The sequence below is a fragment of the Podarcis bocagei genome (assembly GCF_964188305.1).
Source record: "Podarcis bocagei genome assembly, chromosome: 14".
Taxonomy (NCBI): Eukaryota; Metazoa; Chordata; class Lepidosauria; order Squamata; family Lacertidae; genus Podarcis; species Podarcis bocagei.
The window spans coordinates 13,078,626-13,093,050 of record NC_138139.1 but is presented as its reverse complement, the minus strand read 5'-3'; the positions used below and the strand labels follow the sequence as shown (position 1 = coordinate 13,093,050).

The 14,425-nt window shown below is 44.7% G+C and overlaps 1 protein-coding gene across 1 annotated transcript in view; it reads right to left on the bottom strand.

The window, feature by feature from the left end:
* Positions 1–14,425, bottom strand: part of SEMA6D (semaphorin 6D) — a 430,059-nt gene that overhangs the window by 263,288 nt on the left and 152,346 nt on the right. Inside the window, exon 3 of the mRNA XM_081170001.1 lies at positions 11,791–11,858. The gene's annotated coding sequence lies outside the window, so the exon portion shown is untranslated. The remainder of the gene's footprint in view (positions 1–11,790; positions 11,859–14,425) is intronic.

The window sequence follows — 14,425 nt, the reverse complement described above, 5'->3', positions numbered from 1 at the left end:
TCTTGAGAAGGAGGCCCATGAAGATGGGCCTCAGAAGGTGATCGCAGGGTCCGGGTAGGTTCATATGGAAAGAGGTGGTCCTTGAGGTATTGCGGTCCTGAGCCGTTTAAGGCTTTATAAGTCAAAACCAGCACTTTGAATTGGGCCCGGAAACTAATTAGTACCCAGTGCGGTCGGACCAGGATCGGTGTAATATGCTCAAATCCCGAAGAGCTCATCTTAGGCATTTAAGTGAATGTGCTTAAAGGAGGAGAGACAAGGTTGTGCACCAGTAGGCTCCCTCTCTGATCTATGAACATTCAGAGGAATACGTGAACCGGCCCTTCATGCATAGAAAATGGCATGCGTGGGTTGTCTACATAATTGCAGATCCTGCTCTCTTTAAAATTTCGGGTTGCAAAACAGTTTGCACTTGCCCAGGGCCTACTCACAGTCTACTGAATGTGCAGAATTATGGGACACGGCCAACAGCTGCAATCTATCTCCCCTCCCCAGATCACTCACGGTACATTGGTTGTCTGAAAGGGGATAATGATCTCTTTGGCGCACACCAACACAGTTCTGTTCTGCTGTGCAAAAGACAAGTTCAGACTTCAACTGCCATCAGCGGAGTTAAAATGGGATCATATAGGTTTAATGGGCTTTTCGAGATAGGCCAGAGGTACGGCTAATGCAACTCAATATTATCTCTGCAAATATTAATTTAGCCCTCCTCTTTAAGTCATGGGAAAATCATGTACACATGCGGCACCCATCAATCTGATCCCACTATCGGGAAACTCTCCCCCTCCCCAAGACTCCCTCCTCAACAAAAATAATTTCTATGGAAAAATAAATACGCCCAAGTTTGCTCTGTTTATGTGTTTAGTGAATTCATTGCTTTTTTCCCTGCTCCAGTTTTATCAGCGTAAATAATCCATACAGTTTGCCTGGCTCAATTGCTTGACTGCATGCTGAGTTTCTAATAGCAAAAACCTTTCTCCCACTTGAAGGAAATCTAAGCGTCAATCATTCAGGGATTCCGGCGGCAATCCTATACCCACTCACCTGGGAGTGAACCCTGTTAAACTCAATGGGATTTACTTTGTGCTATGGATGTGCTCAGTCGGTAAGAGCACGAGACTCTTAATCTCAGGGTGTTGGGTTTTAGCTCTGCGTTGTGCAAAAGATTCCTGCATTTCAGGGACTTGACTAGATCAGTGTTTCCCAAACGTTTTTGGGCAACGGCACACCTGTTTACCCGAAAAAAAATCTCGCGGCACACCACCATTAAAGCCCCGCCCCGTGACGTCAGCGCGCAGCGTCACGCCGGGAGGGACGCACAAGAGTGGAAGTTTTTTCCCCTCCCCCTTGCCGGGGTGGGAGGAGGCAGCAGAGTGAGGGACTGAGGGACGGCGGCAGCTGAGGCGGCGGCGGCGGCTGCTGTGGTGGTGGCGGCGATAGCGGGCGGAGGAGGGGGCGGCGGCGGGGCTTGAGGAGCCGTCGCCGGGAGTTGCTGCTGCTGCTGCCCGGACATGCCGGCCTCCTCCTCCTCCGCTGTCTCGCGCTCCTCCCTTTTGCGCGCGCTGCCCCGCCGCTCGGCACCACCACCGCGGAGCCGCCCCCGGCTCGACGCGGATCCTCGCCGCCGCCGCCTCTCGCCGCCCGACTCGCCCGCCTCCCTCCCACGGCACACCAGCCGATGTCTCACGGCACAGAAGTGTGCCGCGGAACACCGGTTGGGAAACACTGGACTAGATGACCAACTCTCACAGAGCCAGTGTGGTGTAGTGGTTAAGAGTGGTAGATTTGTAATCTGGGGAACTGGGTTCGCGTCCCCGCTCCTCCACATGCAGCTGCTGGGTGACCTTGGACCAGTCACACTTCTCTGAAGTCTCTCAGCCCCACTCACCTCACAGAGTGTTTGTTGTGGGGGAGGAAGGGAAATGAGAATGTTGGCTGCTTTGAGACTCCTTCGGGTAGGGATAAAGCGGGATATCAAATCCAAACTCTTCTTCTTCTCTTCATAGGACTCTATGAGGAACCTCTGGCCCATGGACCTAATTAGGTCCAGCAGTGGGGTCCTGTTTGGACCTGAGGCAATTTCCCTGACACCACACCCATCTGCATCATCAGCTGTAGGTCAGGCAAGAACATGGCTGCAAAGTAACAGGGGCCTAAAGTGCACTTCCAATTACTCCTCAGCAAGCAAACGCTTGCTGACAGCTCTGATTGGCTGTGCTAGGGAGCTCCCCATTGGTTACAGCGTGGAGATTGTTATGTACTGAAGTTCTCACCCTGGGCCAGCAGGGGGATACTGTAGATAGTTTTCACTCAGGTCCACATATGCAAATAAGGGATTGAAAGTGATGTTCAGTGATTGGATAGTTACATAAAATGGTTACTGTTGTATTCTAGTGGAGCTCTATTTAAGCAGGCTGGCTGAACCCTTCAGTTCAGTTCTGTTCTGCCCTGTGAATAAACAAGAGCTGTTTGAAGAATCGCTGTGTCGTCTGATATGTTCACCCACAACTTAACAGAGATTGAACCACTTTGAAGTTTCCGCCTTATGTCACAATGGCGCTAGGTGGTTGGCAGGTGGGTATCCTTATCCACCTGTCAAAGTTGGCCCCATATTCAGTGTTTTCAGAGAGCGAACAGCCTGTGTACCCTACATTCTTCCTCCTGGAAGAGGGCAATTCGTACAGATGTTGAGACTAGCCTGTTCTGCTTGCTTTAAAATGCCCATGGAGAAAGCAGAGTCCATCTGAACAGCAACTGGAACACGCAGAGAGGAATGGACAGGGAAACCCATACCTGTTGTTACCTGTTGCGCTTCCCCAGGAGAAGTTGCTCCCAGTCACACACTGATCTCTTGTCGATCATACTGCTTTAAATGTGTAGCACAGAAGGGCCCAAGGATTCCCCATAAATGTTTCACATAATGTTTCTGCAGAACCCCAGCTTTTACAGTATGTAAAAAATAAGCTTTGCTATTATCTAACAAATACGAATTCAAACAATTCTTCCGAGCAGAATCCTGCTTGCCATGTCAACAATTTCCATTTTTGTGTGTTGTCGTAGCGTAACTTGCTTCTTACGCAGCTGTTCGACAATTTCCATTCACTCCCTGGCTCTGTAAAACTGCATTAACAAAAAGTTGAAGTATTCATTTAAGGGGAGAGCAAGCTTTCCCCCAATTAAGCTGTGTTCTGATTATTTTTCTTCCTTAAATTCTTGCCACGAGCTAGCATATCAATTGCTTTGCTGATTATATTGTACCACAAAATGGAATTTAATAACATATTTCTGTTCTTTCCTTCCAAAACCAGATCTGGTTTTATAAACTGCAAAATAATTCTCTTTGGAAGTATCCAAGTGCTAAGGATCTGTTTGCAGTAAATTTAATATCACTGTATAATTTGTATTAACTGGGTGGAAGAGGTAATGGCATAATCATTTTTAGAGTGTTTAAATAGCACTGGATATTGATTCTAGTTGGGCCAAACTTCTAAGCTTTAATGGCAAAGCACATAAGCGCATGAAGTCATACCTATGAAACCTGGTTCAATTATTATTGTACTATATTTACTTAAAATATTTATATCTATACACTGCCTCTTTTCCTAAGAATGAATCTCTAAAATGGCTGGCGGTAGGAGAAAATTGAGACATATATAAAACAGGATTTTTTAAAAATAAAATAAAATAAATGCTGTGATGACTTATGAAGGCACTGGACATTGACGGGGACTGGTGGGTAGGGGGTGAGTGGAGTCAATCTGGGTGGGGAGACACTTTGTCCAGATCCCTCTCAAACCTGGTGGTGCCTCTGATAGCAATATCCCATGGAGCTGCTTTGAGCTCTATGGAGGATAGAGGGAGGGTATAAATTAAAAACACTGGACAGGGGAGACCCAGGTTCAAGTCTGCACTCAGACATGATGCTCACAATGTGGCCCTAGCTAGCCTATTTGCGTGTTCAAACCCAGAAACCTCCCCCCTAAATAAATTCACACAAGACTCAAATTTTGGTTCTGGTTTTTGGCAGAATTTAGGCCACAACTTTATTGATTACAGAAAGTGACTGGTTGCATAGGCTCGGGTTCGACTAGCTCCCTGCCATGCAGCTAGCGCTGACCCAGGTTCCAGCATAGGTCAGCCAAGGGTGAACACCTGGATAAGCGGAAAGCCGGGAACAGGCTATCTCTGCCACCCAAATGTCCCCCTGGACTCAGGCACGGGCACAACCCCCTCTCAGGGGTTGACCAAACCATCGAGTCCCTGGATTCCTTTAACGGAATACTCTTCACATAGGGATGGCGAGAGTGTTCTCCCATCCCTATCACCTGAACCAGAGCCTATCCGCAACCTTACAATTTGTGACGATTTGCTACGCGGCAGGCGAAACCCAATTGGCAACAGCCAATCAGCCAAGTGGGGAAAATTCCTGCTGTGCCCCTGTCCCAACGACAGACGACACATGACAGCATAGCAAGGTCAAGCGCACAGGCCTAAATATAGGGAGAGGTGGGCGGGTGTTCCGAATGCACAAGCCGAAAGAGGAAGCTCTGGGTCACGTGCATGGGCATAAATAGGTCCCTCAAACCATTTGGGCTGCGTCCCATTGGCCAGATTGTACCCAGTTTTGAGGGACCTACCAATCGGGTATTGCGGCTTACCAATTGAACCCACCCACAACACAGGATGTCAGTTGTCCAGGTCTCACCGCAATACATGCCGTCTTTAAGGGAGGACCCAATTTCACAGGGTTGTTGTGAAGATATGGCAGCCGAAGGGCAGAGGAACAACTGTGCATGCCACCTTGAAAGGGTTATAAATATGAATAACCAATAGTGATTTATCATTGATATTATTTTGTAAATATTGCTTTATACTTCCTTACAAGTCAGAGTTCAGCCTTAAGCCTCAGTGTCGAAGACTGCACTGATCAGTCAGCCGAATCTACATTTTATGCCCCAGGACTTCACTGGGAGCCTTAATGACAACAGGCTGATGTTATATTTGGGGTACATTATTCATTGCATCATTTGCAGATTAAACACTTGGTATCAGCTCCACTCTCAAGAAGAAAAGACATAAAGCTAACGTATTACACAAAGCAATAATCCTCTATTGAGACATCGTACAATAGCGCTGGTAACATTAGTAGGCAATATTTATTATAAACAAAAGGCGCTATTGCGGATTTCAGCTCATTAGAGGGAGGTCTGGGCAGATGACTGCATTATGGGAAATCTAAAGGGTTGTGAAAGGAAAGATTTGTTTATCCACAAATGCATCCTCATAGATAAATTTGGAAGATCATTAGGCATTTTTTAAAAAGGAGCTGAGATATATATTTGTATTCTTTATTGGTGATGCTGGATTTTTAGCAGGGGAACAGGCAATAAACACTGAAAAACAAGAAATAGTTTTTAGCTTGATGACACTGTGTAAACCACCAATTTCCAAACTGTTTCTGAGGTTTCCTGGGCAGCTTTAAAGGCAGCAGAGGAGAATCTGGAGCCCACTAGATGTTGTTGGGCTCCAACTCTCATTCACCCCAGTTTGCATGGCCAAGGATGATGGGACCAAGGACAGGAGAATCTGTCAAGTCCAGTCTCTATTTTCCCCATCCTAAATTCAGGTCTAATATGCATTTTGCTTGAAATGCACATTTTTTTGCAAAGCAATATTTGCTAGTATGATGCATTTTTTTGTACGTTGCATTTTGACTAGAGAACTGCATTGCAAAATTTGGGGAAATGAGGATGACTGTTTCAGTTTTCCAGTTGTTTTGGAAAGTGTGAATTAGGTAAAGGTAAAGGGACCCCTGACCATTAGGTCCAATCGTGGCCGACTCTGGGGCTGCGGTGCTCATCTCGCTTTATTGGCCGAAGGAGCCGGCCTACAGCCAGCATGACTAAGCCGCTTCTGGCGAATGAGCGCAGTGCACGGAAACACCGTTTACCTTCCCGCTGGAGTGGTACCTATTTATCTACTTGCACTTTGACATGCTTTCAAACTGTTAGATTGACAGGAACAGGGACCGAGCAATGGTAGCTCACCCCATCGCAGGGATTCGAACCGCCAACCTTCTGATCAGCAAGTCCTAGGCTCTGTGATTTAACCCACAGCGCCACCCGCGTCCCTGTGAATTAGGTAGGTTTGCCTTTAATTGCAAACTGAATCAAATTCCTCCTCCATCTCTAAGTAGTCAAGAAACAACTGTTAGAGGGCCGCAGACCGACCGCTCCATTCACAAGTCTCACTGTTTGTGATCTATGAATGGGGCCAAGAAATGGTGGATTTCCTGTGATGCACTGCTGCAGAGAAATGTTGACTATGTTGACTATGGGGTTCACCCAAGTGGCCCTATAGGGGCTAGCTAACATGGTGTTTGAATTGGCTGCCCACCCTCAAAAAGACTTCAGAAGTGTTAAGCAAATCTATTATTTCTGCCTTTCAAGTCACGCTCGGCAAATTCATTTCCCAGGAGGTGGAGGATTAACTAGTAGACTGGGTTTTTCTCCATCTTCCTTTCAACACTGACTGCACTGGAAGACACGTAATGAACTAATTATATAAATCAAGATTTTGGGGGCAGCCTACTTATTTTGTGTCTGGTTTACAGATACAGGAAATCTGGTGATGGAATGGCTTTGCCGCTTCAAATACAGCTGGGGCTATGGGATACACTTTGAACGTCTCTCTCTGTGAAAAAAACTCTCCCAAAAAGATAAAAGTAGCCCAACAAGGAATGAGCCCAATATGCCTTTAAAAAACAAACGAACAAAAATGTTTACATTGTAAAATGTTCAAAATGGGGACAAAACGACAGGACGAGTATGACAGCCTCAGGATTCTGACCACCTCATTCTGCCACAGGTGGAGGAGACTAGGCATGCATTCAGACATGGGGACTGTAGCGTTAGTTTTCCTATTTATAACCCCAATGCTTCTTTCCCAGATCTCAATGTTCCCTTTTCACTTTATTTATGTGTTGTACTGTGTTGACTGTGGCTCTTTGATCAATATACCACCATGTTACGCTAAAGTTCCAATGGTGGGAGGAAACTGCATGCCGGAATACAACCCCCGATTTTGTCGTCGTATGAAATTACAATGCAAAACCTTTATGATTTTCCAGGTTTAACGTGTTTGCAAATTGATTTTATTTTTTTTAATGAAAGCAAACAATACGGAAATGAGCAGTAAATGTCCTTTACATTCTGCTAGGTTTCCAGTAGCAGCATTTACATTGTGTGAAAGATGACACAAAATGTGGAAATTGTCAGGCAAGGAAACATCAGGAAAACAGAATGAAGTGTTGTCTGAAAGCTGCCTACGCCTTGACCCTCAAGAGCAGGAATGTACCATATCAGCAAGTACTAGCTCCAACATAGGTTTTACCGATCGGATAGGACAAGGTTTCGCATTTCAAAGGCACACAATAGCCTTCTTTAGTCATTCAACTTCCAAGGAATGAGTGGGAGAGCAGGATTGAGCCCAATGGCCTTCCCCATTCCGTCAGTCTCCATGTGTATGCAAACGTGTGTTGGTGTGCATGCTGAACAGAGTCTTTGACCCGGGTGAAAGAAAGCCTAGTTTTGCTCCTGCCTGGGGGCCAGATGGAAAGGCTTAGAGGGCCACATTTGACCCCTGGGACCTGATGTTCTCCAACCTTGGCATGGCTACAGTTAAGAAGAACCATCTCTTATTGGGAAGGCTGGTCAACTAAACTCATCACAAGTGTACCTAAATTCTAGTTTCTAACCAACTGTTAACTTCCAGAAAGTTCTAAAACCACTCATTAATTTCAAACAACAAAACCCAGCACTGAAGCAGCAGACCAAACCCACCATATTCTAAAAGAATCCAGGATCCATCCTCCTCCAACCTCCATTAATGACAGAATAACCCACTACTGATTTGGCTTGGGACTGGAGCTCCAGTTGTTAACTTTTGCAAGTGGGCAAATATTAGAAAAGTTAAGATAAGAAAGTAGGGCTTGGAAGCCTATTTTCTTCTCATTTCTGCATTGCATGTGGCATAAAAATAGATTCCTTTTGTTTCCGTAATGGATTTTACAAAGCAATCGCAGTGGGCTGGCAGCTCTGCAATCTGACAAAACAAATATTTCTTTTTACGGAAAAGTACATATGAGTTCCCACCACCCCCATCACCCAAAAAATCTCGTGAAGCTTTTCAGAACCCAGCACACGTCCTTTCCTTTTCGCAACTCATTTTCCCCTCTTTTTGTGACAACCGAGGCAATAATTCACAGCTCACTGGGTCTCCTAAATAACCCCCTTTATATTTACATGGTAGGCACCCCCCATTACCCAGCAGGAATCAGCTGTACTGGCAGCCAGTCATTACACATTCTTAAGATGCTGGAAGTTTAACATACCCCTTCCCTAGTTAGCATCTTTCTTTTCTTTTCTTTTCATTCATTCTTTCTAATAATAATAATAAATTCCCCTCACGTGGTTACTATCTTAAAACCAAACAACAACATAACTGTGCCATTTTGCAATTTTCAAGTGCTTCCTTCTCTGGGCCTCATCCAGACTCCCACATTAAAGCTCAGATGTGTTTCATCATGCCAAAGACTGCTACTTCCCTTCCCTCCCCCTCCCTCTATAGGAGATTAAATGAGGCACTTGAGTTTCTTTGCGAAACTTTTCTAAGTGTCGACTCGCTCAGCCTTACGCACTGCAGTTAATTTAATCCAGAGGCATTCAGGAGTCTGGGAAAGAACAACACTTTCACCCGTCGCTAAATAACGAGAGCTTTCTTGAGAGGCCAAAAATGAACTTGAAAAGGAAAGGGGGGGGGGGATATCTATCTGTATATACAGTACATGAAAGATACATTGTTTGGTTCCAGAAAAGAGTTCTTTAAAAACCAATTTAGCAGTTGGTATGGAGGATTAACTACTAAGATTCCTGGGTTCAGACAGATTTCTTATCAACCCTAATTTTGTCCTGGATTTTTAAAAGGACCTTAATTTAAACTGTATCTTGGTGTCTCCATATGTCTGCCAGAGTCAACTACGTGCCTCTGCATCTCCTACATCTGGTATCAGCCGCACCAGGTGACTAGAGCCATGCAATCCTCAGATCTTGGGGTGCAGCTCCACCTACTGAACCTGCATCCATTCCAGTGTTCATAAAAAGCCACAGGGAGAAAGCATATTCTTTACTCCTCCCCCCACATCCTCCAATCAACTTAAGTGACTCCTATGAACCCATCTGTCTGTAAGTTTTGTACCTAAGCACCCCTTTCTCAGGCCTGCTATATCCATACCCACAAAACACAAGGGGAGTGTAGAGTGATTTTTATTTGAATACACCCTTAAAAAACAACAACCTATAATTGCTGTTGGGGGAAGAACAAATGCAGCTATCATTCTGTAAAATTTCATTCTGAAATTTGCTTCAATGCAAGGACAACCATGCCTGAAAATTTTATCCAATTCTGCCAGAAAATTAAAAATGTTAAAGACACCCAGCTGAAGAGCTCCTAGATGGATTTTCCTGTAATATGATAAGCTTAATCTACTATAGAGAGGCTACCATGCCTGCAAATTTCATCCATTTCTGTCCAAAGGGAAAAAAGAGACCTATTTTATTAGTGAACAAGGTGGGAACTAGAGTTTGTTTTTCTTGAAGCGGAATTGACCCTGAGTCAAATTGAGCAGAATACAAAGCACCTGGGGAAGAGGCGAGCTGCTTCCCAAAGTGCAGATTCTAGGTCTGAAATGCATATTGAGGTTGGTGTACAGTCACTCTTATTGAACAGTCCTCTGAGATACTAATTGCTTGAGTTACTAGTCATCCATGAAGCATATGCCGAGCACATTCAAAATGGTTCAGAATTATCTCCCTAAGTCATAAATCTTTCATAGGTACAATTATGAGTGAACAGTGGTAGAAAAAGCACATGCAACAGTTGAAGTCAGGTTGGTTTACTGAAATAAAATTGCAAAATTAAATTTAGATGAACTTAATTAAAAGGGGAGAATTAATTTAATATGGACATTCATCACATGCCCATTGAAGCCCTTTCTTGTGTCAAGAAAATATATTGAAGCGTGAATTCAAAAGCCACATAAATGCTGAAGTGAAGTGTGAAGGGATGGACAAATAATGTAGTCTTGCTACGAGCACATGATGTGGGTGCCACAACCCCCAGTCAAGTTACTGAAGAAATAATGCCCTTTTAAGAGACTGTTGACTCAATGTGTGGTGGCTGGTGCCCATTGAGGGTGCCGTGGCAGAAGGCAGGGAAACCAAACAGTAGGTGAAGCCAGAGCCATTGCGAGGCAGAACCAACTCATTCTAGTTTTGTCCCCATCTTCCTCCCTGCTGAATACTGCAAAGGCAACACTGAGACTAAGGAAAAGGAAGCTGACAACCCCCCAGGACTGATGGTAAGTAGGAAGGCAGACAGGTGGGGGCTGGTTGATTGCAGAGTGAGATCTTTGAAACAGCCTCCATTGATCTCAATGGAAGTGTTGCTAGGGAACATGGTGAAAGGCTAATTTAAAATGGTACAGTCCTTCCAAAATGGTACCATGCCAGTTTTCACTTGAAAAGTTTTCATTGTTTGGAATGCCCATCCCGTGTTAATATCTGCCGACTAAGAGAGAAGGGTCCCCCCACGACCACCTTTCTTCAAGTTGCTAAGGTTTAACCTGGGTAGGAGAGGCCAGCATGGAGCGATGGTGCAGCAGATCAGCAGCGGAAATGGGGCAGAACAGCAGTGGCATTGGGGCTGCACAGATGCACCAGGGGAAGCAATGGATTGGCTCAGCTGGTGCCCCTGTACGGTCCTGACCTCACTGCTTCCCTACTGCCTGACTCTTACACCATCCTGGTAAGTGGGAGTAATGCCAGAGTCGGAAGGGCAGCTCTGTAGAATCAAACCATGACACTAGCTGCTCCTAAACATGGGTCATGATTCTCATAAGAGAGTGAACAATCCACTCCATTCCCCCCCCCTTTATTCCAGCAGAGGTGTGTGTCTGTGTGTGAAGGGGAGGGGGTTGTTGCCTCTTAAACAACTGGAAATGAGGTTGTTTCCCCCCTTAAATCTACTTAAGGTGACCACTTTCACACTTAGGGGTGGACACATGGGGAAAAGGGGAATGCATCACCAAAACAAAAAGGCAGTGCAGAATATGTTTTTGATTAGCATCCACGTTGCACATGCCAATTTACAGGTATATATGCAGGCGCAGAACTACTGCTATAATTTAAATAGAAACAAAAGGCCCCTCACCCTAGAGGGGAAGACTGGGACCAGGCGAGCTGCTCAACCTGCTGACCTGGTGCTAACCAGCAGTTAAGACAACTTCAAGGCCCCTCCAGCAATCCCATCTTGGAGTTCCTTATCTCCAAACCAGAGAGCCCTTCAAACAGAGAATGCTCTCTGCACAGCAGGACACGTGGTCCGCATGGAAATACTGCAACTCATCCAGAAACCTGGCAGCAGATCCTGATCTATCTTCTTGCCTCCAACTCAAGGTATATCCTGATAGATTTGGATCTCTTTTCTAAGTAAGGAAACGGGCAACTGAACTTCAATATTTTTACACTGTAAACCAACCTGTGATCTTTGGATGAGTGGCGGTATATACATTGAATAAATAATAAGACTATTGGTGGCCCAGACCTTAAAGAATTAGCAGATCAGCGCTGCTATGAAGGCATGCCATCTCCATCTGTTAAGGGGAAAAGTTGAATTTTCCATGTGTCTTTATTCCCCCACAAGCACCAGGGATATGTCTCTAGCTCTTACCACTGATTCTTAAGCGGTTGGCGTTGATGCTCCCATACGGGCTGACCTCGGCTCAGATGCAGGCAAACCTGTTGAAGAGAGAGGAGAGAAGGATATTAATGAAATAGATGCTTGTTTTCAAACTTCAGGCACACATGGGAAGTGTGGCTTGTCAATGGCTGGAAGGACGTTTAATGATGAAACCAGGGTGTCTTGCTGGCTTAGTCACCCCCGAACTTGCACTGCAGAGCCACCCGCAGCAGAAGAGCCTGCCATGGCGCTCCGAAGAGCCCGCCATGGCGCTCCATGGCGCTCCGACTGACGGGCGGGATCTTCCCCGGACTCAACTCTCGGGCCCGGACTCTCAGCCTGGCACCCCTAAGAGCTCGGCGCCCGGGTGCCCTGCACCCCTAGTGCCTATGGGTAAGATGACCCTGGATGAAACCACTAAAAGAGGGAAATGAACACCCACAACAAGCACACGGCAGCTACAGAACCCGGCTACTGATTTCCCAGAGAGTATTTTGATTAGAGGCATTGTGCCCTGATGCATGCAGTCGCCACCACTCAACCAGGAAGGAATAACAGAGCACGGCATGGTTAGTTTTAATAAAGAGCATTAAAAGATACATACAAAAAAATTAAAGGTCAGCACAGAGAGGGACAATAAAGTACCAGTTATTTCATTAAAATCCCCAAGATGCCTCCAAGTTCAGAGAAATTTCATTCCTCTCAGTTCTCCTTCGGGAATCTTTCTTCAAATATCAGAAAACAAGGATAAAGATCTGGCATTTTGCATCTTTAAAAATAAAAGCAAGGAGCACGCACTAAGGATGTTTTGACATAAATAATTATGATCGTATTATGTGGGGCCTACACACAGGCTGAGGGATGTTGCTGCTCATCCAACCAAGGTCATCCCCGCACCACTTTTAAAGCCCTCTTACACCACTTTAATATTCCTGGTTCCCTCCCGAGAGAACCTTGGGAACTGCACTTGGTTAAGGGTGTTGAGAGCTGTTGGGAAAGCCCTCACAGAGCTCCAGTTTCCAGCACCTTTAATGAACAAAGGTTCCCAGCATTCTTTGGGGGAAGAGCATTCTGTGGATGTGAGGTGGGTTCTCTGGGTATTTCACATAAACAATAGAGCACAACTCACAATAAAAGCGAGCATGAAATAAACCACAAAAGCAAAACCCCCAGCAACTTGCCCACCCTCCCCAGCTAAAATCAGCATAAATCCCTGCAGCTAAAAGGGTAAAACCAGCATGAAGCTGAGCAAGGGGACAACAGTGCAAAAAAACCAACACAACCAGTGGATTCTAATAAAAAGAGCAGTGGTTCTCTTTACCTGCTGCCTAAACAGGGTGCCAACACTCAAAAGGCCTTCTCCTTAGGTGCAGTCCACTTCACTTTATTAGGTGGGGGAACCTTAGACAGGCCTCCAAAGAAGATATCAAGATTCAGGCATGTTTGTATGGGGCAAAGTGAGCCTTCATGAAAGACAATTATCCTTCAACATTCTCTGAATTTTGCCATGCCATTATCCAACCAAACAACCCATACAAAAATGCATCTATTGAGGGGAAATGGGCACAAATATGCATAAATTAGTGAAAATAGCCTCATCCGCACGATAAATCGAAAGCTATTGCACAACATTGTGGGAGGCAGTGGAAGACAGGAGTGCCAGGTGTGCTCTGGACCAAGGGGTCACGAAGAGTCGGACACGACTAAACGACTAAACAGCAACATAGCACAACAACTTTAAATAGTCAGGACTTCCCCAAAAGAATCCTGGGATCAAAAGTTTGTTAAGGGTGCTGAGCTTTTATTCCCCCACCCCCAAATTAGAAAAAGGTTACTCTTAGAAAAGCTTCTACTGAGAGAATACAGTTGTTTACTGTTATTCAGAGCGCGAGTCTTAGAAGCACAAACCTGCCTTTGGGTATGAGGGAGAGTGAATACATCACTGGCTTATTTCTACTTCAATTCCAAGGCTACCTGAGTTGTTATCTGGTCAGCTGTGCTTTGTTTTACAAAATGATTGGTTAGGATTTTGGAAGTGTTACTCATTCAATAGTATAACGACATTTTTAAAAAGATTGGCTTTTAATTTCAATGTTTGCTCTGTATTTGATTTTTTATTCTGTATAGAGTTCTGAAAATATTAATTTTGTTGTCTTTCAGTTCAGTTTAGTATGTTGCTAGACCTGTTTTGTATTGTATTTGACCTGTGCTTTGTAGGTTGATCCCTTTGTACTGTGTTTTATTTTTATATTGTATATTAGTTTGAGTTTTTGTTTGTTTGATAATCAATCTTTGTATTGTATGTAGTTTTGATATTCTTTCGTACGGTACTTGGCCTCTGCTTTGTGAAATGTTCTGAAACTCTGTTATACTGTATTTAATTTTGATTTTCTGTAGATCGCTTTGAGAGTCTTTTGAATATAAAGCAGTTAAGATATTTTCTAAATTTTACACACACACACACACACACACACACACACACACACACACACACACCTTTTTACCTTCCTTGGTTTCCAAATAATGCCTTCAGCCACTCTGGAAGGAAAGTATAAAGAGATTCCTTATGCCAAGTGTCCATGTGTTTGTGGAGGTGGAAAATGTAGTACATTAGAGCTCATTTTTT